The sequence below is a fragment of the Lygodium microphyllum genome, chromosome 27 (assembly GCF_053477565.2).
Source record: "Lygodium microphyllum isolate KBCC chromosome 27, Lygodium_microphyllum_v1.1.10, whole genome shotgun sequence".
Lineage (NCBI taxonomy): Eukaryota > Viridiplantae > Streptophyta > Polypodiopsida > Schizaeales > Lygodiaceae > Lygodium > Lygodium microphyllum.
In genome coordinates this window covers 31,298,825-31,325,599 of record NC_141161.1, presented here as the reverse complement: position 1 = coordinate 31,325,599, position 26,775 = coordinate 31,298,825, and positions in this window count along the sequence as shown.

The window sequence follows — 26,775 nt, the reverse complement described above, 5'->3', positions numbered from 1 at the left end:
TCTCTCTCTCTCTCATTTTTTCTCTCTCCTCTCCCTCTCTCATTTCATTTTCTCTCTTCCTCTCCCTCTCTCATTTCATTTTCTCTCTTCCTCTCCCTCTCTCGCTCTCACCCTCTCTTTCTATCTCTCTTTCCCTATTAGGTTTAATGCTACCTTCTCTCTTTTTCTCTCTCCTCTCTTTCTCTCATTTTTTCTTCTCTCTCCTCTCTCTCTCTCTCTCGTTTACCTTTCTCTCCCTCTCTCATTTTGGTGCGTAGATCGGTCGCAGATAGCTCACGTGGTGAATCCCGGAAGGTCCCCAAGAACAAAGTACTCTACCTTTTTGCACAAAAACCCATGTAAAAGCATGCACGACAAGAGGCAAGAGACAAATTGGGTTCAATCTCCCCCATGCCTTGTGTGAGCGCTTCACAAAGCATGTATTTTATGTATATTTCCAATCTTCATGCTCAATAATAGCCCAATTACAAAAATATGACAAGCTTTTAACTTTTGAGTTTGCTTTCTACAAAAATAGGAAAATAAAGCTAATGGACGGTGCCCATAGTGTCTGGCACGCCCAATCTCAATGTCCAAATAGAAATAACATATCCGGGCGCATAGGCGCATACAAAATAATAATCAATAATCAATGTCTCAATAGACATAACAAAATATAGGCGTGGCGCCTATCAAAATATAGTCCAAATGTCGAATACCCGCTAGACTCCAATGCTTTCCTCCGCCACTACTGCTATCTCTACACATCAACTGAAGCATTCACAATCGTTAGTAAAATAATACAATTAAACCGACAAAAGTGAATACCTAGCAGTCTTCAGCTACATAAATAAATCAACTGGTTAGAAATAAATCCTAACCTTAATTTATTACGAGTGCGCACTCTAAACTCATAAACGTTTATTAATTTAATATGCATTTTGCGGAATCACCCGCTATGGAATCACCCATGTACACACTAAATTAATGAAACGCCCGAAAAGGACAGGCGTCCCCATCAACTTCTCGCACAAAGAATCCTCTTTGTGTATGAGCCCCGGTCATCTAAGTTTACGGAATCCACCGTAAAACCTCACGGAATCCACTGTGGAATATGCCTCCTGGCATCACATTTCCTATCCCTTCTTCACCTTGAACCTCTCTTTCTCTCTTTCTCTATTATTTTTAATATTTTTTTCTATTTTTCTCTCTCCTCTCCCTCTCTCATTTTTTTCTCTCTTCCTCTCCCTCTCTCATTTCCTCTCCCTCCCTTGCCCTCACCCTCACCCATACCCTCTCTTGCTCTATTTTCCTATTATGTTTAACATCTTATCTCTTTTTCTCTCTCCTCTCATTCTCTCCTTTTTTTTCTCTCTGCTCTCCCTCTCTCATTTCCTTTGGCTCTCTTCGTCTCCTTCTCTCATTTCCTCTCACCCTCCCTCTCCCTCTCTCATTTTCCTATTATGTTTTCATCTCTCCCCCCTCTCCCTCTCCCTCTCCCTCTCCCTCTCCCTCTCTCATTCCCTCTCCCTCTCCCTCTCCCTCTCCCTCTCCCTCTCTCATTTTCTCTCTCTTCCTCCCCCTTCCTCTCTCATTTCCTCTCCCCCTCCCTCTCCCTCTCTTTAATTTCCCTCTCTTTCTCCCTCTCCCTCTCCCTCATTTCTTCTCCCTCTCTCATTACATATAAATTATACAAAAAATGTAAAATATTACACGGCGCAATGAACAGAATCTGAGAAAGAGATAGAGAGTACACAAGAGATAAGACGAGAATCAGTAAATTCTTTAACTTCAAACAACTGATACAAAGATGGCTCTGTCCACTCGTGCGCTTCCACTGTGTGAAGCTTAGATGGCGATCTAGACAGAAGATAGGTGAAGAGCTTAAGGCTAGCTGGAACAACAACTCTGACTGGGTGAAAGATCAGTGAGTGATGGCTGTGAAGGGGTTTAGCTTTTATAGCCCGCGAAGGTCGTTAGGTTGGCCTGCTGACTGACCTACCATATGAGCCTCCACTAGTCGGCCAGGGAATATTCCAGGGAATATTCCCTTTACCATCGGGCCGGGGCCCCCTTTTAACTCCCTTACCACGCAACTCAATGCAATGTGCCTCAAGTTGCTACCAGCTTAACCACTCCGTCTAACCCAAAGATTACACCCACAACAGTCACCTTTTTGCCATCCGGTCACATAGACCTCATCTGATATACAAGTCAGGACTCAACCAATGTCCGGGCTCACATTTGGCTTCTCCTCATAATGGGGGCCTTACAACTTTGAGCACCATGGATCATTGGTAGCACCTAATGAGGGTTGGGCATTGATCATATCTAACACCCCCCCTCAATGTCCACCCATAGGTGAACTATCTCCTCGGCCCAATGCCGAGTCTCTGAAGATGAACTTGAAGCAGATCCTTCGTAAGTGCTTTGGTGAAGATATCTGCTCCATTCTCCTCTGTTGGACAGTAGACCAATTCCACTATCCCATCCTCCATCAAATCACACACATAGTGATACTGGATCTCTATATGTTTGGTGCGTGCATGAAACACTGGATTTTTGGCAATGGCGATGCAACTCTGATTGTCACATCTCAGCACAGTTGGTTCTTCATCCTGTACTCCCATATGCCATAGAATCCTTCTCAACCATACGGCCTCACATGCAGCAAAACAAGCTGCCTTGTACTCTGCTTCGGTAGAAGACAATGCCACTGTTGGTTGCTTCTTACTAATCCAAGAGAAAATTCCTGAACCCAAAGAGAAACAATAACTAGAAACTGACTTCCTGGAATCAATGTCTCCTGCCCAATCTGAGTCACAGTTCCCCACAAGAGAAGTTCCGAAACTGTATGTGATACCATAGTCAAGAGTTTTCTTCAAGTATCTGAGCACCTACATCCCAGCCTTCCAATGACTCTCATGAGGTTTGTTTGAGAACTTGCTCAAAACACCAACAGCAAAACTGATATCTGGTCTGGTGTTACACAAGTAGATCAGACTGCCGACCAACCTCCTATACCTCCCAATGTCTGCTAGTGCTGATGTATCCTCGATGGATAACTTTGCATTCACCTCCATAGGTGTAGCTATCTCCTTGCACTCGGTCATGCCAAATGCCTTCAAGATCTCCCATGCATACTTCTTCTGAGAGATGAAGATCTTTCCTGGCTCTTGCCAGGCTTCAATCCCCAAACAATAGTGTAGCAAGCCCAAGTCTGTCATTTCAAACTCAGAACTCAAAGCCTTTCGAGTTTGGTTGATCATATCTTCATAGTCACCTGTAATAAGAAGGTCGTCCACATATAGGACAATCACTACAGACTTTTTACCATCCCTGTAAACATACAAGTTAGCATCTGAGGCACATCTTTTGAAGTTTAGGTTTAAAAAGAACCTATCTATCCGCTGGTACCATGCTCTGGGGGCTTGCTTCAGCCCATACAATGCCTTCTTCAGTTTACACACTTTGTTCTCAGAATGAGGGGCCTCAAACCCTGGTGGCTGAGCCACGTACACCTCCTCCTTGAGGTCACCATTTAAGAACGCTGACTTAACATCCATTTGGTACACTGGCCACTTCTTATGGGCAGCCACTGTAAGTACCGTGCGAATAGTGGTCATTCTGGCAGTTGGGACAAATGACTCTTGAAAATCAAACCCTTCAACTTGTGAAAATCCTTGGGCAACCAGTCTAGCTTTGTACTTTTCTAAGGCACCATCAGCCTTGTACTTTACCTTCCAGATCCACTTGGTGCCAATAACCTTCCGCTTTGCTGGTCGATCCACTAGCTCCCAAGTGTCATTCTTCATTATGCTGTCATACTCCGCCTGCATAGCAGCCTTCCATGATGGATCTGCAAGTGCTTCTTCTAAGTCAGTTGGCTCCTTTACTTCTCTCATAATCTCAACCATCAAGGCCATATTGACTATGTGAGCAGAAGCCCTCCTTTGCTCCTCTATTCTCTGAGACCTCCTTGGTCCGTCTGCCTTCTCCTCAACAGATGCAGGCATAGGATTATTGTGGTCATAGAGCTGCTTCACCCAGCGCGGCAATGGCTTTTCCGGTGGGGTGATGTCAGGTTGGTGAACTTTTTCCTCATCATCTGAAGATGATGCTTCCTCCTCCTTAAGGATAGGGATAGCTCTCGAGACAGGTTCATAATGGACTACTTCTTCGCTTGATGATAAAGTGGAAGAACTTGCCTTCTCCTCCTCGACTGTATGCCGCTCCTCCTTGAACACCACATCACGACTCGCGATGATCTTCTTTGCCTCTTGGTCATATAACTTGTAAGCCTTCTGCTCATCACTATAACCCAAGAAGATACATTTTCTGCTTTTTGGTTGTAACTTGTTTCTCTTCTCATCTGGAATATGTGCATAACATTCACATCCAAAAATTCTGAAATGTGAAACAGATGGTTTCTTACTAGTGTAAGCCTCATGAGGTGTTTTTCCCTTGAGAGCCTTTGTATAGCTCCGATTTAGAATGTAGACTGCAGTATTAACAGCTTCAGCCCAAAAATGGTTAGGCAATCTCTTGCCCTTTAGCATGCATCTTGCCATCTCCACAATGGTGCGATTCCTGCGTTCCACAACACCGTTCTGCTAAGGTGTGTGAGGCGTCGTCAATTGACGCTTGATCCCTTTGCTCTTGGAAAAGCCTTCAAACTCCTTTGAGTTGAACTCACCACCACCATCTGTTCTAAATTTCTTCACACTTTTCCCTGTTTCATTCTCAACAAGTATTAGCCATTCTTTAAACTTACCAAAAGCTTGAGCCTTATCACGAAGGAAGTACACCCACATCTTCCTACTGTAGTCGTCGACAATCAACATAAAATAAGAAGATCCCCCCAAGGCCTGTGTAGGCATCTTACCACACAAGTCAGCATGCACCAACTCTAGAGGAGCCTGTGCTCTATTCTTGCTTTCTTGTGGAAATGCCTTTCTTTGTTGCTTGCCCATCATACAAGCTTCACATGGTTCCTTCAATTCAGTTATTGTAGGTGGGTGAGCAACCATACCTTGCTTTTGCATCTCCTTCAATACTGCAAATCCGATGTGTCCAAACCTTTCATGCCAAAGCTTACTTGTGCCCACTCCAGCGGTGATGGACCTAAAAACGGGCCGGCACTGGCTCATGCACTAGCCGGACCTCGTCACTATGCGCAAGACAACCCCTCGGCCTCGCGGCCAGGAGCGTCTATCAAAATCTCTGCCTTCCTAAACATTGCGTTTGTAATACGTTGTAGTCCAACTAATCCTAACCCAACATTACTCCTCGGAGGGAGTCCCTTTCACATAGCCAAAAGGCTCGAATCACATGCACATGGGGTTCCTCCTACGGCTGAATGCCGTCAACCCTCTGCGACTCTCCTACACCTCGGGGATTGGCCCCTCGATGCGCCGCTCAACATTTAGACATTTCGCACAAACGTCACTCAAGGTACCAAATAAACGTATCCAGGAATGTACCATTGTCCTTACTTGACTTCCCATTTATAATCCCACGACTAGCCTACAGCATAGGAACCTCACACTCTCAACGGTGGGTCACAGGCCTACTGAAAACAATTGCTATGCATATCCAGGAGCTAACTCTGATACTTTTAATTTCCTCTAAATGATCATGCAAAGAGGTGGATGCCTAGTGCTCAAACATTTTAAAAACCAGCAGCGTGCAAGTGCAAATCATCTCTTTCATGCTTTTCTTTCTAACCGCTTTGTGCTTCGTTGCAATACCTAGCACCGAAGTGATCTTCGTGCTACTAGGTTTTAATTTTTATCATTATTATTCCGTCCTAGATGTGATGCATATAAAATCAGCAAATTATTCCTCATGCTCAGCGGCATTTAACCATTTTTTTCCACAACTCTACCCTTCCCCGTTGATAGTGCATCATTATATTCATTTCTTTTAGGGTTTCCTTGTCATTTTATGTGGAGGAAGGAAGAAAACACACACTACAACATATAAACAAGGCTGAACTGAAGCATAACTTCATGCCCCAGCCTTGCTATACATCAACAAACATAAATCCTATTTTTCTATATTTTTCGTAGCCCCAAATGTATTTTTCCCCTATTTTTCATGGTTTTTTTATCATTTTTCCCCATTTTCTTCATTTTCTTGTATTTTTTAAATTGCTGAAAATGAAAACCAGTTTGTGGGCTGTGGCCCTTAGTTCATTTGCAACAAAATTGAAAGATTAGTTGATGTGTATCGACGGTTTTCCCCATTTATATGCCCAAAACCCTTGTTTTCCTTCATTTTTATGGTTTTTCGTGTCTCGGTTCCCTATTTTCTGCTATCCCACACATGTTTTCCAGATGTTTAAATGATGAACAGCTAGAAACCAACTCAAAGCACAACATACTCAAAACTCAATCCATATGAACACATTTTTATCAACCAAATTTGCATCAAAAGACCATTTTCTTTGTAAAAAACAATTATTACCGTGTCTTGCGGGTTTTTTCATTAAATTTGGCACGTCCCACGATTGATTTCTAGCCATGAATTCTGCTTGGAATCAGCAATCTACAATGATTTTGCATTGCTCTTCCATCCTGTCAAGAATCGGCATCCATCCGGCCGTCCATCTCCATCCTATCCCTTCAAGCACGAACGGGGCTAAGAGGAGAGAGAGGGAGGAGAGAGAAAGACTGATTTTCTCTCTCTCCAACCAGTCCACCATTGCGGGAGCGGAGACCAGCGAATTGATCGGCACAACGTCTTGATCAGTCCTGGAGGTTCATTAGTATGGCTTCTTTGCAAGCCAGCAAATCGATTGGGGGGGGGGGGGGGGTCGCGTTTTTTTCGGCGGCTGTTTTCAGCCGCCGCCCCCCCTCCATATCCACGATTTTTTTTGTGGGGGGGTGCCAAAGGTCACCCCCCCCCCTCTTGCACCTTTTGAAATTTCAATTTTGGGCCCCCTCTTGGGCACCCCGGCCGGTTTCGGGCCAACTCTCGCGTGCGAACTCTGAACTGCGTTCTGAAAATTTCTGTGAGCTCGTCTCAACATTCCGGACAGGCCTGCAGCTTCACTGACTGGCATGGGCGCACGGAAAAATTATGAAAATTCTCGGAGTGTCGTACGGGCGCCCGTCAAGTACTTGACGCTTAAAATCGTGCTCGCTCGAGCTGCCGCCTTCGTGGTTGAGCATTTTCCCCCGCATTTCCATATTTTTCTCCTATTTTTAGGCATGTTCCGGGGCCTAAAATCCATCCTTCATTGGCGACCACGGGATAGGACGACTCAGTCCGTCGAACCCACGAACATATCTGCGCATAAACAACCAAAGAAGCATCAAACTGATACAAACAATTATCATCATAAAACTCAGCACAATGCTCCCCCTACCCCTAGACAGAACCAAGGCATGACATCCACAAGGAATAGGCCTAGCATCATTTAATAGAAGATCCGAAGCGAGTCACTAACCAGCTGCTCCAACACAGCCAAACAAAAAAAACTATCAAAGAGGTTGCCCTAAGTGGTAGTCTGAACTACTGACCAACTAAAGACAACACAACTAGGAGCTCCTACAAGGCGAGGACTCCTATAGCCTGATCAAAGAGTATTTTCTTTCAGTACATGTCTTCGTTTAGGGCTTGTATTGGATGAACATACTTGGGCATGTAAAAAGGAGGGAGCTGAGCGTAGTGACCCAAGGAGAACAGGGCATCGGTCTCAGGACCTGTCTCGGCACCCAAGGACCTACCAAGCCCTCGCAAGGCGACACTTAATCCTTTTCTAACGCTCACTTTTATTTTCGCTCCAACCTTCCTTGTTTTGATATTATTTCCAGCAAGAAGCCACCCCTAGGAAGACAAGGTATCGACCCCGAGTTTGACTCGTCCCCAGGAACCTACCAGGCCTTCGCAAGGCAATGATCAACTACTTATATATTTTCATTTCTTTTCTTTTCATTGATAGGGGTTAGAACCCCTTTTTACACACCTTCGCATTTATATTCATCTTTTAGGATATTCAGGATTTCTTGGCATCATCATTATGATCTTCTAGCAGGCTTCTCTAACTGCCTCACTACTAACAAGAACTCCTAGAACGGCTGCCTAGCAGGCTAGCAGAACAGAGCCACTAGGGCTTCCTTCTAAAACAGGTCTTTCAATGTCTAACAATGTCTTTACAGGAGGCAATGACTACTCCGACCTCCCTCAAACATACTTAGCCTAAACCTGGGACTTCATGCCTTGGTTGCCGGTCCCCAAAAAAAAGTATCCCCTCAACAAGTACAAACACACATATAACAGGAAAGAAAGGTACTCGTAAAGGAGAAATATCACCTGGAGTGGCCACAAGAAGCTTCCACTGCAGCAAAGGCTCCTCCAGGCTCCACCAAATTCCACGAACCACGAAACCTGTCCAGCACAACAATAAAACAAAAACCCAATTAAACGCACCCGCACTAGACAGGAAAATGGCCCTCTTGGCCTAATGAAATCAGACATGACTTTGCTACAAAACTGAATCGGCCCTCTTGGCCTAATGAAATAAAACAATACTATGCAGAACATCCACCTGGAAACAACCATGAGAGACATCAAAGCATACTATTCCCAGGGGAACAAAGGCGCATAGCCCTAAACTAGGTGCATTAAATTATAACCTATCCCTCCTGCGTATATCGCAAGAGATGTTCGCATCACATGTCGTCTAATCAGTCTGTGGGTCCCCGATAATAAAGGTAGATGCGTCTCGCTTACCCTTTGCATCACCCAAATCAACCATCGTCTGCCAAAGAGGGCATGTTCAGAAAGCATACCCCACAAACGACCAGGTCCTGTCTCACCATCAATAGATATATCGGAACAAGGGCCACAATTAAAGAAGAGGTCCTCTTCATACGCAAGATTAGCCAAAGAATCGGCAAACTGATTCCAATTCCGTGGAATCAGCTGAAAAGACACTCTATCAAATTCGTCTAGCAGGGCTATGGCAGTGTGATGGTACATACAAAGGATCGGGTTCCGCAGCATGTACGTCCCATTGAGTTGATTTAAAACCAACTGAGAGTCCCCCTTCACCAACAACTGGCGGATACCACCCTTTTTTGCCATATTCAAACCCATGATCAGGGCTTTGTATTCGGCCATATTATTAGTAAAATTCGCCCCGAGATAAGCAGCTAACTTCATGACAATGCGTCGTCGGGGGTCTCGGATGACAACTCCTACACTTCCTTTTTTGCATGCACCCCTGGACGCCCCATCAAAGTACAAGGTGTACGTCCATAAAGGGTTTACATATTCTGCCATCCTGAACTCTACTCGTAATTATGGTAATCGAAATTCAGCATATTCAACGGGTGGACTGTAGGCTCCATCCCTCCATCATCATTGAATTCAACAGGGATGCTCGTCAAAAGTTGTAGGCAGTGATGGCAGAAGACCTTGATTTCCCAAATGAATGTCCTGCCTTCTTGCTCAATCACCTTGTATCCTTTGCTCCACCAAATGAGCTTTCCCTGATGATATCTCTGTTCCAAATATGGGTGTTCTAAATAAGGGATCAGACGACCCATCAACCTCTATCACGATTTCCTTGCAGATGTTTGATCGATCTTTCCTAAACCTGCAAGGTAGTCATAGCATTAGTGCAATCAGAAGTAATAAGGTTTAATCTTATTAAGATTAACCTTATTTTTAAATTCTATCCCCTCAAGGTCAGCTAACAACACTGTAGATTTATTCTTTCCTATTCTAACGATCCTATAGGGCCCATCCCATTTGGGTTCTAGCTTGCCTGGAAATAATTCACGTCGTGCGTCATAATACAGAACAAGCTGTCCTTTCTTGAAGGTGTATTTCTTGGCTTTGAGGTCGTGTAGCTGCTTCATTCGGCGCTTCGCCACTTCTTGGTGCAATAAGCTCTGCAACTTAAGCTCATCTAAATGTGCCAGTGTCGTCAAGCACTCAAAAAGAGCGTCTTCATCACTCAAAGAATGATTGATGGCAAACTGAATAGTCAGCAGCTCAATCTCTAAAGGCAAGACACACTCCTCCCCATATACTAACTTGAACGGGGTATGGCCAGTGGCTCGTTTGAAGGTCGTATTATAGGCCCACACTGCCACGTATAACTTTTTATCCCAATCTCGTTTCTTTTCTGATACAATTTTGGACAGGATGCCCACAAGCTGCTTGTTGGTACTTTCAACTTGCCCATTGGCTTGCGGATTATATGGGGTTGTCTTGTTATGCTTGATGTTCCACAACTCTGTCAAACCTTTAATCACCTTATTCAGGAAATGGGTTCCGCGGTCCGACACTAATTCTTTCGGTGGACCAAACCGGCATATTATCTGCTCTAAAAGGAAACTAGCAGTTTCTTTAGCATCATCTTTCCTTGTTGCACGTGCTTCTGACCACTTTGTGAAGTAGTCAGTTGCTACAATGATGTATCGCTTTTGCGTAGTCGATGACGGAGTAATAGGACCCACAAAGTCTATTCCCCACTTCTCAAATGGAAGTATCGCCATAATAGGGGTGAGTGGTCGTTTCCTATTCTCTCCACTATCATGTCGTTGGCAAATATCGCATCGCTTAACATACGCAAACGCATCCTGGAAGATGGCAGGCCACCAATAACCTGCTCTTAAAGCCTTTTGGGCTGTAAGCCGTCCAGCAAAATGGCCACCGCAAGCAGAATCATGGCACTCTTCCAAAATGAACGGCACCTCGTCAGGCGTCACACATCGGCGATAGATATCATCAACCCCTTGCCGATATAATGTACCTGCGATCAAGGCAAACTTTAACGCTTGCTGCTTAATTTTCCTTTTCTCAGCCTTAGATAGTTCGGATCCCGCCTCTCCTGTTGATAAATAATGCGTTATTGCAGCATACCAGGAGGGAATAGATGCCGTATCTACTTTAAATATCATCTCCATGTCACTACCTTCAGCCACAGATTCTTTCGGCTCCCCAAAGTCCACTAGACATTCCACGATGCCTTGCAACCTTGGTGGCTTACTCCTGATTTCATAATCAAATTCCTGCAAAGTGATCAACCACTTCGCTAAACGATCAGGCGGCTGTAACTTATTCATCAATAGTCGAAGTCCCTCCGCCTTCGTATAAAGCACGACTTTCTCATAGAGAATGTAATGCCTGAATTTCTTGGTCCCAAAGACCATCACTAGACACAGCTTCTCCATGTAGGTGTAATTGATTTCGGATACCCCCAGCTTCCGACTAGCAAAAGCAATTGGGTGGTACCACTTCTCTTCCCAAATTTGGGCTAAACAGCAGCTGATACTATACATGGTGGCTGCTGAGAATATATAGAACACCTCACCTCTTTTAGGTGCTTTTAAAACGGGCGCTCTTGCTAGCTCTTGTTTCACGTCCTCGAATGCTACCTTACAAGGGTCACCCCATACAAACGAACAGCTAAAGGACAATAAATTTGTAAGCGGTAACGTTCTTTCTGCCAAGGCATTAATGAATCTACGGTAGTAACCAACCGAAGACAGAAAGCTATGAACTTCTTTCGGAGTGCGTGGTGGACCCATGGCAATTATAACTTTGACCTTTTCGGGGTCTGTCGCAATTCCTACCGAACTGACCACATGGCCCAGCAATAGCCCATAAGGTACTCCAAAAGCGCACTTCCGTGGGTTTAGGGCGATGCAAAATTGTCTACAGCGCTCAAAGCATTTTCTCAAAATGATCAACTACCTTTCCCTCATGGTGGCGGCCCCTAAGTCATCAATAAACACCCTCAACTCTTCAGGGGATATGTCACCGAATGTCTTATCGGCTGTTCGTTGCCACGAACCAGGCGCATTGCATAAACCAAAAGCCATCACGTGGTAAGCAAAAGTACCAAATACAGTGATGAAAGTTGTTTTCAACTTGTCCTCTTCTGCAATTGCCATTTTCTTATATCCTGCAAAGCAATCCATAAACGAATATATCTCCCTACCCGCTAATTGATCCAAAATCTGGTCAATAAATGGCAATGGGTAGTAGTCCTTAACTGTCTGCTTATTCAGCTCCCTAAAGTCTACACATAAACGGATCTGATTATTCTTCTTCTTTCTAATCACAACTGGCGAACACCATTCCGTGTGTTGCACAGGAAAAATCAAACCCGCTTTTCGAAGCTTCTCTAACTCTTCAAACAGCCCGTCCCTCAATTCGAAAGGCATACGCCTTACTTTCTGCCGTACAGGACGACTGCCCTCTTTCAACGGAATTGTATGAACAGCAAGACTAGGAGGAATGCCTCTCAACTCATCATAACTCCAGGCAAAAATATCACGGAATTCCTGGATCAAGGCCACATAGTCCTCCCTTTCTGCTGTACTGAGCATGGACCCTAATTTGATTGGCCGCGAATCATCAAGCGTACCACGGTCTAGCTCGATAACATCTGCATCCCTTATACGATCTTGGGCCTCTATTGGCTCGTTCAAAGTGATCTGATAGATGTCCTCCGTGGTGGATCCCTCTTTGGACTCATCACTCGATGATGTCTCACTAGCAGATAAATCTTCTAATGTCTCCAATTCTGTAGAAGATAGAGGAGCTCTCTCACTCTGCGGGGACTCAGGATAAGCATCAACCACCACACGCTGGGCACCTCTGCCGAATAACAATCGACCGGCGGGTATATCCACTTGGCAATCCGCTTGCAAGATCCAAGGTCGTCCAAGTAATACTTGGTAACTTGGCCGCCCTGCAAAACGAATCACCCTAAAGTCCAACAGGCATTCTACATTTGCAACAGTGACATGGACCTTAGTAATGCAGCCTTCCGGCTGTCTCAAACTGTCATCTGCCATTCTGAGAATTGTGGAGGTATCTTTCTGGATTGCAAGACCCAACCTTTCCATCAGTTCAGAACTCATAATGTTGACCGATGATCCCGTGTCGACAATGGCATAATCTACTAATATCCCATCGACATAGGCTGCAACCCTTGGGCAATGCTTCTCAGCATGCTCGAACCAGTCATCACCAACTCGCGCAATACCCAAAGGTTCTATGATATACCCGGTACGTAGGATCTTTCTAAATTCCTTGCGTACTCCTGGGGAAATCTTAATAAGCTGTAAGAGGTTCACATCCGGCTTGACTTCGCAAAGAGAGCTTGCCAAATCGAATTCATGATAGTTCGATAGAGCTCGCTTTTCACGCCAAATCATCCGCTCTTTAGGTCGTTGAACTGGCTTTATTGCCTCTTTCTTAACTTTCACCTTCTTCTTTGGTGCTTCCTTATCGGATTTACTCTCTACGGGCTTCAAAGGTCCCCCTTCTAGGGCAGGATCCAAAACTTGCGTTCCTTTGTCGCCTTGTTTAGGGTTTCCGTCGACAGGCTTATCCATGTCGGCTTCTCTACCCTTTTTACCTCGTGTAAGGACAGCTCATAGATTAGAGGTTTCAGCATCATTAACGCGTACAGCCTCAATCAAACTAACCCCACTACCACTTGGTAGCTCTTCCACTGTAGTCTTTGGTCGTTGAAGTATTTGTTTAGGCCCATTTTCTGGCTGGGGGTCATTTCCTTGGGCACGATGATTAACAGGCCCTGGTTGCCGACTTCCTCGCTGGAGGGAACTGATCTTACTCCAGCAAGTAGCTGCTAAATGGCCGGATTTTCCACAAATGTCGCACTTAACATTTGGGCAATTTCTTGGTTAGTGCTGCCCGCCACACCATTTGCAACTAAACCTCGACGGTGCACCCTCCTCCGGGTATCTACTTCCTATCAAATTTTGTTGTTTTTTAAGGAAGTTGACATCAACAGCTATTTGTCGATACTGCTCCGTAATCATGTCGGTATAATGCTTCATCATGTCCTTAACCTCGCCGAGAACATTGGAAGAACTCGACTCATAGCCTTGGTCATTACCGTGTCGCTCCATCGGCCTAACAATTCGATTAGGCACAGGTTGTTGAGTCACAGGCATGGTATTAGGATTGATCGCCTGGCCTCCACCATTTGGAGCCATTTGACTGCCCGTCGGCATTGACATGCTAGGGGGAGCTGGTAATAAAGGGACATTCTGTATCATGTTCCCTCTCCCATTAGGGTTAGCCATCGCTATCCCTTGGCCACTACTGCCATTGGCTATTGCCATATTGTTTCCCAATACTAAACCCATGTTCGAATTGCCTCTAGAAGCATAGGCTGCTTGTAGTCGGGATTCCACCTCTTGTGCTCGTGTAATGGCAGTATCTATATCCCCCAAGGGGACACTACTCAACTGCAATTGGATATTGAAGTCCAACCCATGTAGGAAATATTGCAATTGGGCAGCTGCGGGGATAGGAATAGAGGTGTCCAACTTACGGAAGACCTCTTTTATCTTCTTCGCATAAGCATGAATATCCTCGTGTGGATCCTGGCGGGTCACGTTAAGTACACGCAACCAGTATTGCCCACCCCTTTCAGGGGCAAACTCCCTTCGAAAAGCTCCATAAAATGCATCAATGTTCAATATAGTTCCGGCTTCTAAACCATGATACCATATAGCGGCTCTTCCTTTGAGAGTCATATTGAAGAACATCATCAAATGTCCTTCCTCTTGAATGCGACAGTTAAACATCAGCTTTTGAAACTCCCTAATGTGAAGTTCTGCATCTTCCTCAACTAGCCCATTAAAAATGGGAAGCGGGTAACCTAAAGCCGGCAAATCCGTCGTTCCTGCTGGAATTGCAATAGGCTGCGCCATGAAGCGGATTGGATTTGCACTAGGAATAAAGACCGGTGGGGTTACACCTCCCGTACTTGACGTGGACTGGCTTATAGAAGGAAGGGGAGCACTCGAGCTTCCACCTTCTCCTAACCTACTGCTTGGGGTCCTAAGACCACTAGATCCACTCCCTCGTAAGGGTTCAGCACCGCTACGCTTAGGGGAATATCTCCTAAAAATTTCAGCACGTCGCCTAGCTCTTTCGTCTCTTTCTTGCTTTTGGATTTCTGCTAGACGATGCTTATCAATAAATAACGGATCAATCTCAGTATCCTTTGGCATAAACTACTAGTTGGTCCTTAAACAACCAGGATTCGAGAACCGCCACTTTTAAGCAGCTCCCGGCAGACGCACCACTGATGGACCTAAAAACGGGCCGGCACTGGCTCATGCACTAGCCGGACCTCGTCACTATGCGCAAGACAACCCCTCGGCCTCGCGGCCAGGAGCGTCTATCAAAATCTCTGCCTTCCTAAACATTGCGTTTGTAATACGTTGTAGTCCAACTAATCCTAACCCAACATTACTCCTCAGAGGGAGTCCCTTTCACATAGCCAAAAGGCTCGAATCACATGCACATGGGGTTCCTCCTACGGCTGAATGCCGTCAACCCTCTGCGACTCTCCTACACCTCGGGGATTGGCCCCTCGATGCGCCGCTCAACATTTAGACATTTCGCACAAACGTCACTCAAGGTACCAAATAAACGTATCCAGGAATGTACCATTGTCCTTACTTGACTTCCCATTTATAATCCCACGACTAGCCTACAGCATAGGAACCTCACACTCTCAATGGTGGGTCACAGGCCTACTGAAAACAATTGCTATGCATATCCAGGAGCTAACTCTGATACTTTTAATTTCCTCTAAATGATCATGCAAAGAGGTGGATGCCTAGTGCTCAAACATTTTAAAAACTAGCAGCGTGCAAGTGCAAATCATCTCTTTCATGCTTTTCTTTCTAACCGCTTTGTGCTTCGTTGCAACACCTAGCACCGAAGTGATCTTCGTGCTACTAGGTTTTAATTTTTATCATTATTATTCCGTCCTAGATGCGATGCATATAAAATCAGCAAATTATTCCTCATGCTCAGCGGCATTTAACCATTTTTTTCCACAACTCTACCCTTCCCCGTTGATAGTGCATCATTATATTCATTTCTTTTAGGGTTTCCTTGTCATTTTATGTGGAGGAAGGAAGAAAACACACACTACAACATATAAACAAGGCTGAACTGAAGCATAACTTCATGCCCCAGCCTTGCTATACATCAACAAACATAAGTCCTATTTTTCTATATTTTTCGTAGCCCCAAATGTATTTTTCCCCTATTTTTCATGGTTTTTTAATCATTTTTCCCCATTTTCTTCATTTTCTTGTATTTTTTAAATTGCTGAAAATGAAAACCAGTTTGTGGGCTGTGGCCCTTAGTTCATTTGCAACAAAATTGAAAGATTAGTTGATGTGTATCGACGGTTTTCCCCATTTATATGCCCAAAACCCTTGTTTTCCTTCATTTTTATGGTTTTTCGTGTCTCGGTTCCCTATTTTCTGCTATCCCACACATGTTTTCCAGATGTTTAAATAATGAACAGCTAGAAACCAACTCAAAGCACGACATACTCAAAACTCAATCCATATGAACACATTTTTATCAACCAAATTTGCATCAAAAGACCATTTTCTTTGTAAAAAACAATTATTACCGTGTCTTGCGGGTTTTTTCATTAAATTTGGCACGTCCCACGATTGATTTCCAGCCATGAATTCTACTTGGAATCAGCAATCTACAATGATTTTGCATTGCTCTTCCATCCCGTCAAGAATCGGCATCCATCCGGCCGTCCATCTCCATCCTATCCCTTCAAGCACGAACGGGGCTAAGAGGAGAGAGAGGGAGGAGAGAGAAAGACTGATTTTCTCTCTCTCCAACCAGTCCACCATTGCGGGAGCGGAGACCGGCGAATTGATCGGCACAACGTCTTGATCAGGCCTGGAGGTTCATTAGTATGGCTTCTTTGCAAGCCAGCAAATCGATTGGAGGGGGGGGGGGGTCGCGTTTTTTTCGGCGGCTGTTTTCAGCCGCCGCCCCCCCTCCATATCCACGATTTTTTTTGTGGGGGGGTGCCAAAGGTCACCCCCCCCCTCTTGCACCTTTTGAAATTTCAATTTTGGGCCCCCTCTTGGGCACCCCGGCCGGTTTCGGGCCAACTCTCGCGTGCGAACTCCGAACTGCGTTCTGAAAATTTCTGTGAGCTCGTCTCAACATTCCGGACAGGCCTGCAGCTTCACTGACTGGCATGGGCGCACGGAAAAATTATGAAAATTCTCGGAGTGTCGTACGGGCGCCCGTCAAGTACTTGACGCTTAAAATCGTGCTCGCTCGAGCTGCCGCCTTCGTGGTTGAGCATTTTCCCCCGCATTTCCATATTTTTCTCCTATTTTTAGGCATGTTCCGGGGCCTAAAATCCATCCTTCAAGCGGTGGCTGTAAGAGCACTTAGCTCATACAGGTTGTTCCTTCTTTCTCCTTTGCCAATAATTGTGCTAGCACTATCAATAATTTCTGCACCTGTCTTCTTGAACCTCACTTCATGACCAAGATCAGTTATGGCAGCAACTGATAAGAGATTTCTCCTGATTTCGGGAACATACAACACATTTGAAAGCTTTTTGACTTCACCATTTGCAGCAACAAAAGAAATAGTACCTGTGCCCACAGCAGGGCATTTAGCATCATTTCCAACCGTCACAGTGATGGATTCTTGTAGAGGCTGCATAGAACTGTATAGACCTTTCTTGTTGATCATGTGACGGGAGGCCCCACTATCCAACACCCAAGAGTCAGTGGTAGATTCTTCTTGCGCCGAGGAGCACACTTCCTCAATGGTCGCCATGAATAATTCCAACTCTGCTTCAGCCGTAATGGCTGTCTCTTTCCCTTTACTTTTAAGGGTACCATTCTTTTCATCTGCCTTCTTGACACGACAATCTGCAATTGCATGTCCTTTCTTCTTACAGTAGAAGCACTCTCCTTGAAACTTCTTCTTTCCGCCCTTCTTCTTTTTGTCACCATCATTTTTGGTGGAGGAAACACCTTTGCCTTTTGCATTGGCAGAGAATGCAGCATCTCCATTGTTGCTTCCTTCTCGGGCTTTCAGCCTCAACTCCTCCTCCATTAATAATGCACAAAACTCCTCAAAAGTCAAAGCTTGAGGTCTCACCTGAGTATTAAGGGCAGTTACTAGTCCATCAAACTTTTGTGGACAAATCCGAAGACACCTCCGAGCTAGCTCTTCGCTAGTCTTTTGTATCCCAGCGCCAGCCATCTGGTCGCGCAAATTCTTAATCCGAGTGATGAATGCTTCAACCGTCTCTCCTTCAGCAAACTTCTCCGCTGCTAGTTGATTCTCCAAGTTTTGAATCCTTGTTTGGTTTCGTGTTTCGTACTGAATCCTTAGTACATTCCAAGCCTCTGACGCTTTGGTTGTATGCTGAATCAGAGTCAAGACACTGTCAGAACAGCTTGTAACTAAGGTACACAATGCATCTGCATTCCTTCGTTTCCAAGCTCGTAGAAGATCTGCATTCGGAGGAATCATCACACTAGGATTTGATGGGTCGGGGGTAGGCTATGGTTCTGCGTCAGTCCCCAGCACAGTCTCCAGAAGCTCATAAGAATCAAGGATAGTTGTAATTTTGAACTTCCACAAGGTGTAGTTTGTACCATCTAACTTGCCTTCGCTGAAGGTTGGTGGACGAATCCTCAGTGTTTGAATAGCCGGTACAGCAGCACCACCTCCTGCACCGCTTCCTGATGCGCCAGAACTGCTTCCCGGAGTCGACATCGTTTCTCTTTGCTGTTGAAGCCTTTGCCTCTTGCACGCTCTCCGATCTCTAGAGCCCCCTGGGCTCTGATACCATGTAAAATATTACACGGCGCAGCGAACAGAATCTGAGAAAGAGATAGAGAGTACACAAGAGATAAGAGGAGAATCAGTAAATTCTTTAACTTCAAACAAATGATACAAAGATGGCTATGTCCACCCGTGCGCTTCCACTGTGTGAAGCTTAGATGGCGATCTAGACAGAAGATAGGTGAAGAGCTTAAGGCTAGCTGGAACAACAACTCTGACTGGGTGAAAGATCAGTGAGTGATGGCTGCGAAGGGGTTTAGCTTTTATAGCCCGCGAAGGTCGTTAGGTCGGCCTGCTGACCGACCTACCATATGAGCCTCCACTAGTCGGCCAGGGAATATTCCAGGGAATATTCCAGGGACCCCACAATAGGGGCCCCTTTTAACTCCCTTACCACGTAACTCAATGCAATGTGCCTCGAGTTGCTACCAGCTTAACCACTCCGTCTAACCCAAAGATTAGACCCACAACAGTCACCTTTTTGCCATCCGATCACATAGACCTCATCTGATATACAAGTCAGGACTCAACCAATGTCCGGGCTCACATTTGGCTTCTTCTCATAATGGGGGCCTTACAACTTTGAGCACCATGGATCATTGGTAGCACCTAATGAGGGTGGGGCATTGATCATATCTAACAAAAAATAAATAAATAAGAGAGAGAATACACTCTTCCTCTCTCTCTTCCTCTCTTTCTCTCTCATTTCCTCCCCCTCCCACTCCCATTTCCTCCCTCTCCCTCTCTTTAATTTCACTCTCTTTCTCCCTCTCCCTCTCCCTCATTTCTTCTCCCTCTCACATTATATACAAATTATACAAAAATTAAATAAATAAGAGAGAGAATACACTCTCCCTCTCTCTCATTCTCTCATTTCATCCCCCTCCCTCTTCCATTTCCTCCCTCTCACTCTCGCTTCCTCCCCCTCTCCCTCCCTCTCCCTCTCTTTCTCTCTCATTTCCTCTCCCTCTCTCAATATATATACACAAATTATAAAAGCAAAAGGGAGAGGGAGAGAGAGAATGCACTCTCCCTCCCTCTCCCTCTCCCTCTCCCTCTCTTTCTCTTTCTCTCCCTCTCTCATTTCCTCCCCCCTCCCTCTCCCTCTCCCTCTCCCTCTCTTTCTCTTTCTCTTTCTCTTTCTCTCCCTCTCTCTCGTTCTCTCATTTCATCCCCTCCCTCTTCCATTTCCTCCCTCTCCCTCCCTCTCCCTCTCCCTCTCTTTCTCTCTCATTTCCTCTCCCTCTCTCAATATATATACACAAATTGTAAAAGCAAAAGGGAGAGGGAGAGAGAGAATGCACTCCCTCTCCCTCTCCCTCTCCCTCTCTTTCTCTTTCTCTCCCTCTCTCATTTCCTCCCCCTCCCTCTTTCTCTCCCTCTCTTTCTCTTTCTCTTTCTCTCCCTCCCTCTCCCTCTCCCTCTCTTTCTCTCTCATTTCCTCTCCTAAACAAGCAAAAGAGAAAGAGAATTAAACCCTAAACAAGCAAAAGAAGGAGAGAATAGACTCACCGATGAGATGTGGTGAGGGTTTGGCGGCTCCTCTTCATGATGAGGGCTCCTCCTCTCCTTCGCGAACGACGGCAGCGGTGGCAAGCCTTTTTCCTCTCCCTCTCTCACGACGGTCACTCTCTCTCTTGCTCTTGTTCTCAAAACAATAGAAGAAAATACACAAAATAAACCCACGCTCGATTTTGGCCTGTTTTTTTTTCCTTGTGGGGTGTCGCTACCTGCAAATGGGATGCAAATAGCGATGCCACTACCTACGTCGCTACCCGCCATCGCTATAGGTTTAAATCCTTGTAGTGGTAACTACAAGATTCTTGAACAAAAAAGTGAAAAATGTCTTTTATGTCTCCAATAGTTACCTACACATTAGGACATGCGGCATATAACTCTCCATAAGAGTTGTTTGTAGCTCTCATTCACCAACCTGGATCAACATCTATGGGCCATCTGCCGCTTTCATAGAGACTCCTTGCCATGACATTTATCTCACAACCATGGTCTAAGAGTGCAATTCATGGTGTTTCTTTTTCTCCAATTTTGACAACTGTCCCCATTGTTTCTCTTGCCCAATGTGTACAGGAGTAGTGATTACTTGGAATAAACTGAGCCTCTTCCTCCTCATGCATGTGCTGTAGACGACCTTGTTTTTTAGAGGTGGGCTGCCCAATTGGTTTGGACCAGTCAACCATTACATTTTCAGCTTTCACTTCTTCAATTTTTGCATTCATCCTTTCTTTATCTTCAGCTTTAACTATTATAATTAATTATTTAACTGCTTCAAGATGAATTCCTTGTGAAGTTGCCTTCTCTTCATCCTGCACAAAAACTTGAAGAAATTGCAAAAAAGCATGCACTGTTTCTTTAGCTTCATCACCAACATATTGTCTTTTCGTTTTGATTACATTTATAATTATATCATGGAATTCATGTTTGGCAATTCAAAGAATTTTGCCTAAGGTGAATTCAATTTTGCTTCCCAGAATTCGTTCTTCTAAGACTCGTTTGAGATCAATTTAGATTCTATGTCAGATTGCAATTTGTAGCCTTGCTGTTTACCTTTCTTCTTCCCTTTAGTCTTCTTTGTTTGTGGTGCATCCTCCATCCCTTGAGCTGGGGTTATATTTTCAGCAAGCTTTGGTTATTCAAGCATTCTTCTAGTTACCCATTCCAGAGGGCTAGAATACGAAGGCCCTAGTTCATCTTCTCTTCTTCTCTTTTCTTCAATCAAGACTACTTTATGATTGACGTTAGCCAAATGTGCAAAGGTAGAAAAAGAATCTACTAGTTCTTTCCAACGAGTTATTCCTCGAATGCACTGATTGGCGTTAGTCAAATCATCTTTGGCTACTTTACCACATTCCATTTGATATAATGCCTACATCCATACTTTAGATTGCACATTAGCTTTATATGCTTTCAAATTTCATTAAGTTGACTCAATTTGTAGCCCATAGGTAGTTGCATCAGTTGCTATGTAGGCATTCTTTACAGTTAAATATTCTAATCTTTTCTTCTTTCCACCATTGCCAAAGTTTGGCTCTAGTGGAAGACCAATTTCAGCTGCATGAAATTTTTTGTCTTTCCAAAAGACGAGCTTTTGTGCTTCAGCCTCACGCAAGGCAGAACACTCCCTCTTGTCATGTTGTTGGATGTCACATCAAATACAATGCCTCTTAAAGCCTTCTCTCATGGGTCTTTGAGTTGATGATCATCCTCATTCTTCAACTTTGACATCCAGCTTCTCCACCTTAGAACTAATTTCTGTAAGATTCAGATGAAGGCCGCACATGCTTTTAATGAGTTCATCCTTGACATCATTTTTAGAATGAATAGAAGAAGAAAGAGTTGATTGATTAGTCAATGCGATAGGGGATTTCAAAGGTGGAACAAGATCCATCAATGGAGTTGCTGAAGTTGAAGTAGAGCCCAATCTGAGTCACATCCGCTCTCTTCGAGGAATCATGTTAGCGCATCAGTAATATCTATCTATGCAATCTTGACTCCTGATTCGAAGGTAGCATCTTCTAGGTGATCAACAAGCTTCTCTTGTACAATGGGATTTGCATCCTTAATGAATAATTTAATCTTTTGACCTTCCAAACTTTGTTAGTCTTTAGCATCCAATTGCCCAAATTGACTTTCAAACTCATGCTATAAAGCTATTGTAGCTAAACCTTTGTTGGGTTTCTCAACCCAATCAATGAAACTTTTCTTCGTCATTAGGCTAGAGTCTTCTAAGAATAATTGTTCGCATAGGGCTTTTTTGAATGTAGCCCAATCCGCATCTCCCTGAAAACGGCCATGGATTCTTTCTTGAAGACCATGCTTGGATAGTCTGGCAAAATAGTAACTCCATGCATGTTGCGATACACCAAAGAATAGCATTTTCTCAACATACAAGCGAATGAAAACAAATAAATTTTGACCATTAAATTTTTTAAATTCCCGTCAAACTTCCTCTAGGGCCTTGATAGCTATGGAATCAATCTTCTCTTCCTCTTGCCTTTGTTGTTGTTGTTGTTGTAACATTTGGATTTGTTGTTGCTGAGTCTGCTGCAGTATGTTCACCAATTGTTGTAGAGTATCTCTTGAAGAATTCCCCATCTTGGAGTTCTTTTACATTGACCTTCACGTCGGGTTCACCAATGTTGCAGAACATAGGTTGAAGGTCACCATAGGGGTTTGGCAAGAAAATTGGACAAGATAGATAGAGATGTGTCTTCAAGAGATAAGTAGATTATAGTGAATGTTTAAAGGTTAAAGAGGAACTTCACAGTCAATCACAAGGTTTTGAGAGAGAATAATGTATGGGGTGTTAAGAGCTTAGACTCTGGAGATGGTAGAGATAAGAAAAGAATTGAAGGATTCAAGCCAAGTTCTTGAAGATGTTGATAGAGCTTCCAACTGCATGTTCTTAGCAAAGATCACAAGAGTATTATCTCAAATCAAGCTTTTTTTCTTGACTGTAAGAGCAATCACCAATTATAAAATCAAGTACAATGTGTTGTCATGTATCATAAACAACTTTGCATCCCCTCATTCATACATGATGCCATAGCATGAATCGACTTTGCATGATTACATTCAATTAGGGATAAAGGCTTATGAGTTAATTACGAGGTTTGTAGGGCAAAGAGACTTGCTTCAAGAGAGCTTCAAATTGAGTTCCTGATAAGGATAAGTTACCATAGTTAAGAAATAAGAGAAAAAGCTCCTCTTAATTTAACTCAAAGCATCAATGAATGATCTACAAACATTACCTTGCCATAGGTGCACACAATACTTGCATATTCGGACAAGATGTCTTCTGTAGAGTAAGAAATGAATTAAAAGAACAATGTTATAGCTAATTCTCTGAATATGGCTGAAGATATTAGGCCCAAATCAGCCCAAATATCTTTTGAAATTTACCTATGACGATAGCATAAACTTCCCTTAACACGGTCTCGGTGCGAGGGTAAGTGACAGCAAGGTGAATGTAGATTCAGGGAGAGGAGTAGACGGAAAAGAAGGGGTTCGAAGAAATTGAAGATGTTGAGGGCTGAAATGATGAACGGGTTACCTCTTACCTATCCAACCTCCAATCCTCACTAAGAGAACTAAAGAGGGGCACCACCTAGCCAAAGGGAGGAGGGGCTAGGACATCCCTTTTCTCAAAGAGAATCAAAAGAACCAAGACACAAATTTACAAGAGAGAATATATGCACTAGACAGTCTATTAGAATATGAGAGAGAGAGATGAGAGGGGAGGGAGACAAGAGGAGAAGAGGTAAAGGGAGCTTTTCATTATGTATTCATGGAATGGGAAGCTGAGAAGAGAGGGAGACAAGAGAAGAAGAGGTAGAGGAAGCTTGCCATTATACTACATAATAAAAGAACTTACTCATAGCTTACCTCAAAGAGATGAGGGTATTCTAGAGTGCTCTCATGTGCTTGTCATTATCCTCTTTCATTCTCCATGGGCTCTTTATATAGCCTCCATGAGGGATTAGATTAAGCTAATCTTCTTGATTAACATAATCCTAGATGATGTATGGTATCTTTGAAAATATGGAGAATAGTGGATGGGACAAGTCTCCACCTTGGTCATCATGCAAGAAGCCAAGGGTCGTGGTAGACAAAATAGAGAAATGGAGGTAGATTACAAGAGGTGGGTGCCCAAAGCACATTATTATAATATATTTACAAGAAGGATGGAATGAAAGTTGGTGTGGTGAAAGAGAGAAGCAAATTGCATGTAGCCAGCAGTCTGCGCTTTCGTAACTTCAAATCCGTGAAGAATTTGAAAAAAGATTCTTCTGCAACTTTGTAGATCAGGTCGAAACCGATTAGGTCACCTAAGAGTTTTCTTGAAATTTGCTTTTCCTTGGGAGTTATTGAGATTATAAAAAACGGCTTCCAAAAGCTGCTTTGACTTTAGTCCCCCATATATATATAAATACATATAAGCATGTGACAAAAGGGGTCCATGCTTGTAAGCTTTTGTGCAAGATACAAATGACACCATGATGTGGATATTGACTTGTGTGCTAGGGTGAGGTGTCCTCTAATGATGGTGATAGATTCCAAATCTTAGTGATGTAGACAGAGCCCATGTGTAGTTGGAGGCTAGTCCTTTGAAAAATCTATGCATTCACTCAACTCCTAGGTGTAATCCATTTTCATCTTCACTAAGATAACCATTCCTTTTACCCTTTACATTGACATGCCTCCTAAGAACTTGTTACCCCATTTGCTAGAGTTATCATAATTGAGAAGCAATGTAGCATACCTAGTGCTTGAAGAGTAAACCCAAAGTGATATGGTGAGCTCTTGATAGGGGCTTTGGCCAAATTTTGTGGTAATAATTCGGGTTGTAAAAAACCCGGATCATTAGCCCTCCCCTTAGGCTAGAGGTATTCATGCCTCTAGCTTGATAATGATAGTCCAATAGAGCAAGGAGGACTGCCCCCCCTCATTGGTGGCTCTTCATTGAATGAGTGCTCCAAAGTGTTCATATTTCTTTGAAAATAAGGCTTCAGTCGCCATCCATTTACTCTTTTCTTGTGAACCTTCCCATCCATGTCACCTAGCTTATAGCTGCCATTTGGATATCTCCTTATGACCATCAATGGCCCTTCCCACTTGAACACAAGTTTAGCATCCTTTCTGTTATCAAATCGATTATCATAACGTAGCACAAGTGATCCTTCCCTTATGTGTTTGCTAGCCAGCTTCTTATTAAATGTCTTCCTTCTCTCTTCAGCTTGCATGGAATAGTGTTGGACTGCTGCTTCTCTGTCTAACTCCAGCCTCTCTAGATCCAAGATCCTATCCTCTAACTTCTTATCTTGAATTAAAACACCTAGGATGAGGGCAAAAGTACATACCATGGCTAGTTTCCCCACAATTATAGCAAACATACTCTCTTTCTTGTCTCCTTGGACCTCGATTGCCTTCATTTATGAGGGGAGGGGGCCGCACTCCTTGCACCAAATTTAATGAAAGGCTTTCAAGTTGATTAGTAATGCGTTGTAGGAGCTCTTGCTGTGGTATCTCCGGTTCAGGTGGGGCCTCTGCTATTTCTCTAGGCCTTGGCATGGTTGGTAAAACCTGTATGGGCTCAACTCCCCCCTTCAACTGGGCTTGATACTTCAATTTTCTATCTTTCTCCCTCGCATAAGTGACTGATTCTTCATAGGATGTGGGAAACTTTCCTTTGACCTTCTTCCTTAGTAGAGGATGAAGTCCGGCTAGAAAACAATCTTTCTTAAGGAAATCAGGTACTCTTTCTCCCTCGGCTAAAGAGGCTCTCCATTTATCCCACAATTTTATAAACATGCCTTCATATGCTTGGTACTCCCCTGGTAAGATTTGGTAAATATCTAAGAGTTGTCTTCAAATATCTTCAAGTGGCTCTGTATCTTGGTACTTATGCATGAATGTGGTCTTGAGATCTCCCCAATTACCCCTTGTAGCCTCTGAGAGAGCTTGATACCATACTCGAGCATCACCCTTTATAACTAAAGGGAAGGCTCGTACTTTGGTTGCTTCATCATCACGGCCTATGACTAGGAAGGCCATGCCTAAGTCATCCAAAAAGTCTAGAGATTTCTCCCCTTTGTGCCCAAAAAAACTTGGAAAAGCCATGATAGGAAGATGTTGATCTAGCTCAATACAAAACAAAGATGAACACGTCTAGTCCCAAGTCATATCTTATTAAGGGTAGAATAAATGGATTTATAGATGCATTAATCTCAGCAAGACAACGAGGGCCCAATAAGACCCTTATAATATTTTGAAACCTGAGCTTTGTACTAACGATTATATGAACGGTTTATCTAGCAAGTGGATGGATAGGTCTGTACAAATCCCTATGGTTCATGGGATACACTTAGAGTAGAATGAATATGTGCACATTAAAGAAGATGTTATAATCCAAAATAGGGAGTATTATGGGATCAGGGGACAACAAGATCTCTCTCAACCTCTCAGCTCCAAAATAGAATACCAACCTTTGCTGAAAATGTATCTTTCTACTAATGCACACATCCACCCGAATGTTTTAAACCGATTGAAAGTTGTAGAAAGTAGGAGTAGTCATTTTTGCATTAACTACAAATTTTCACTACAAACTTTCATGAAGTGTGT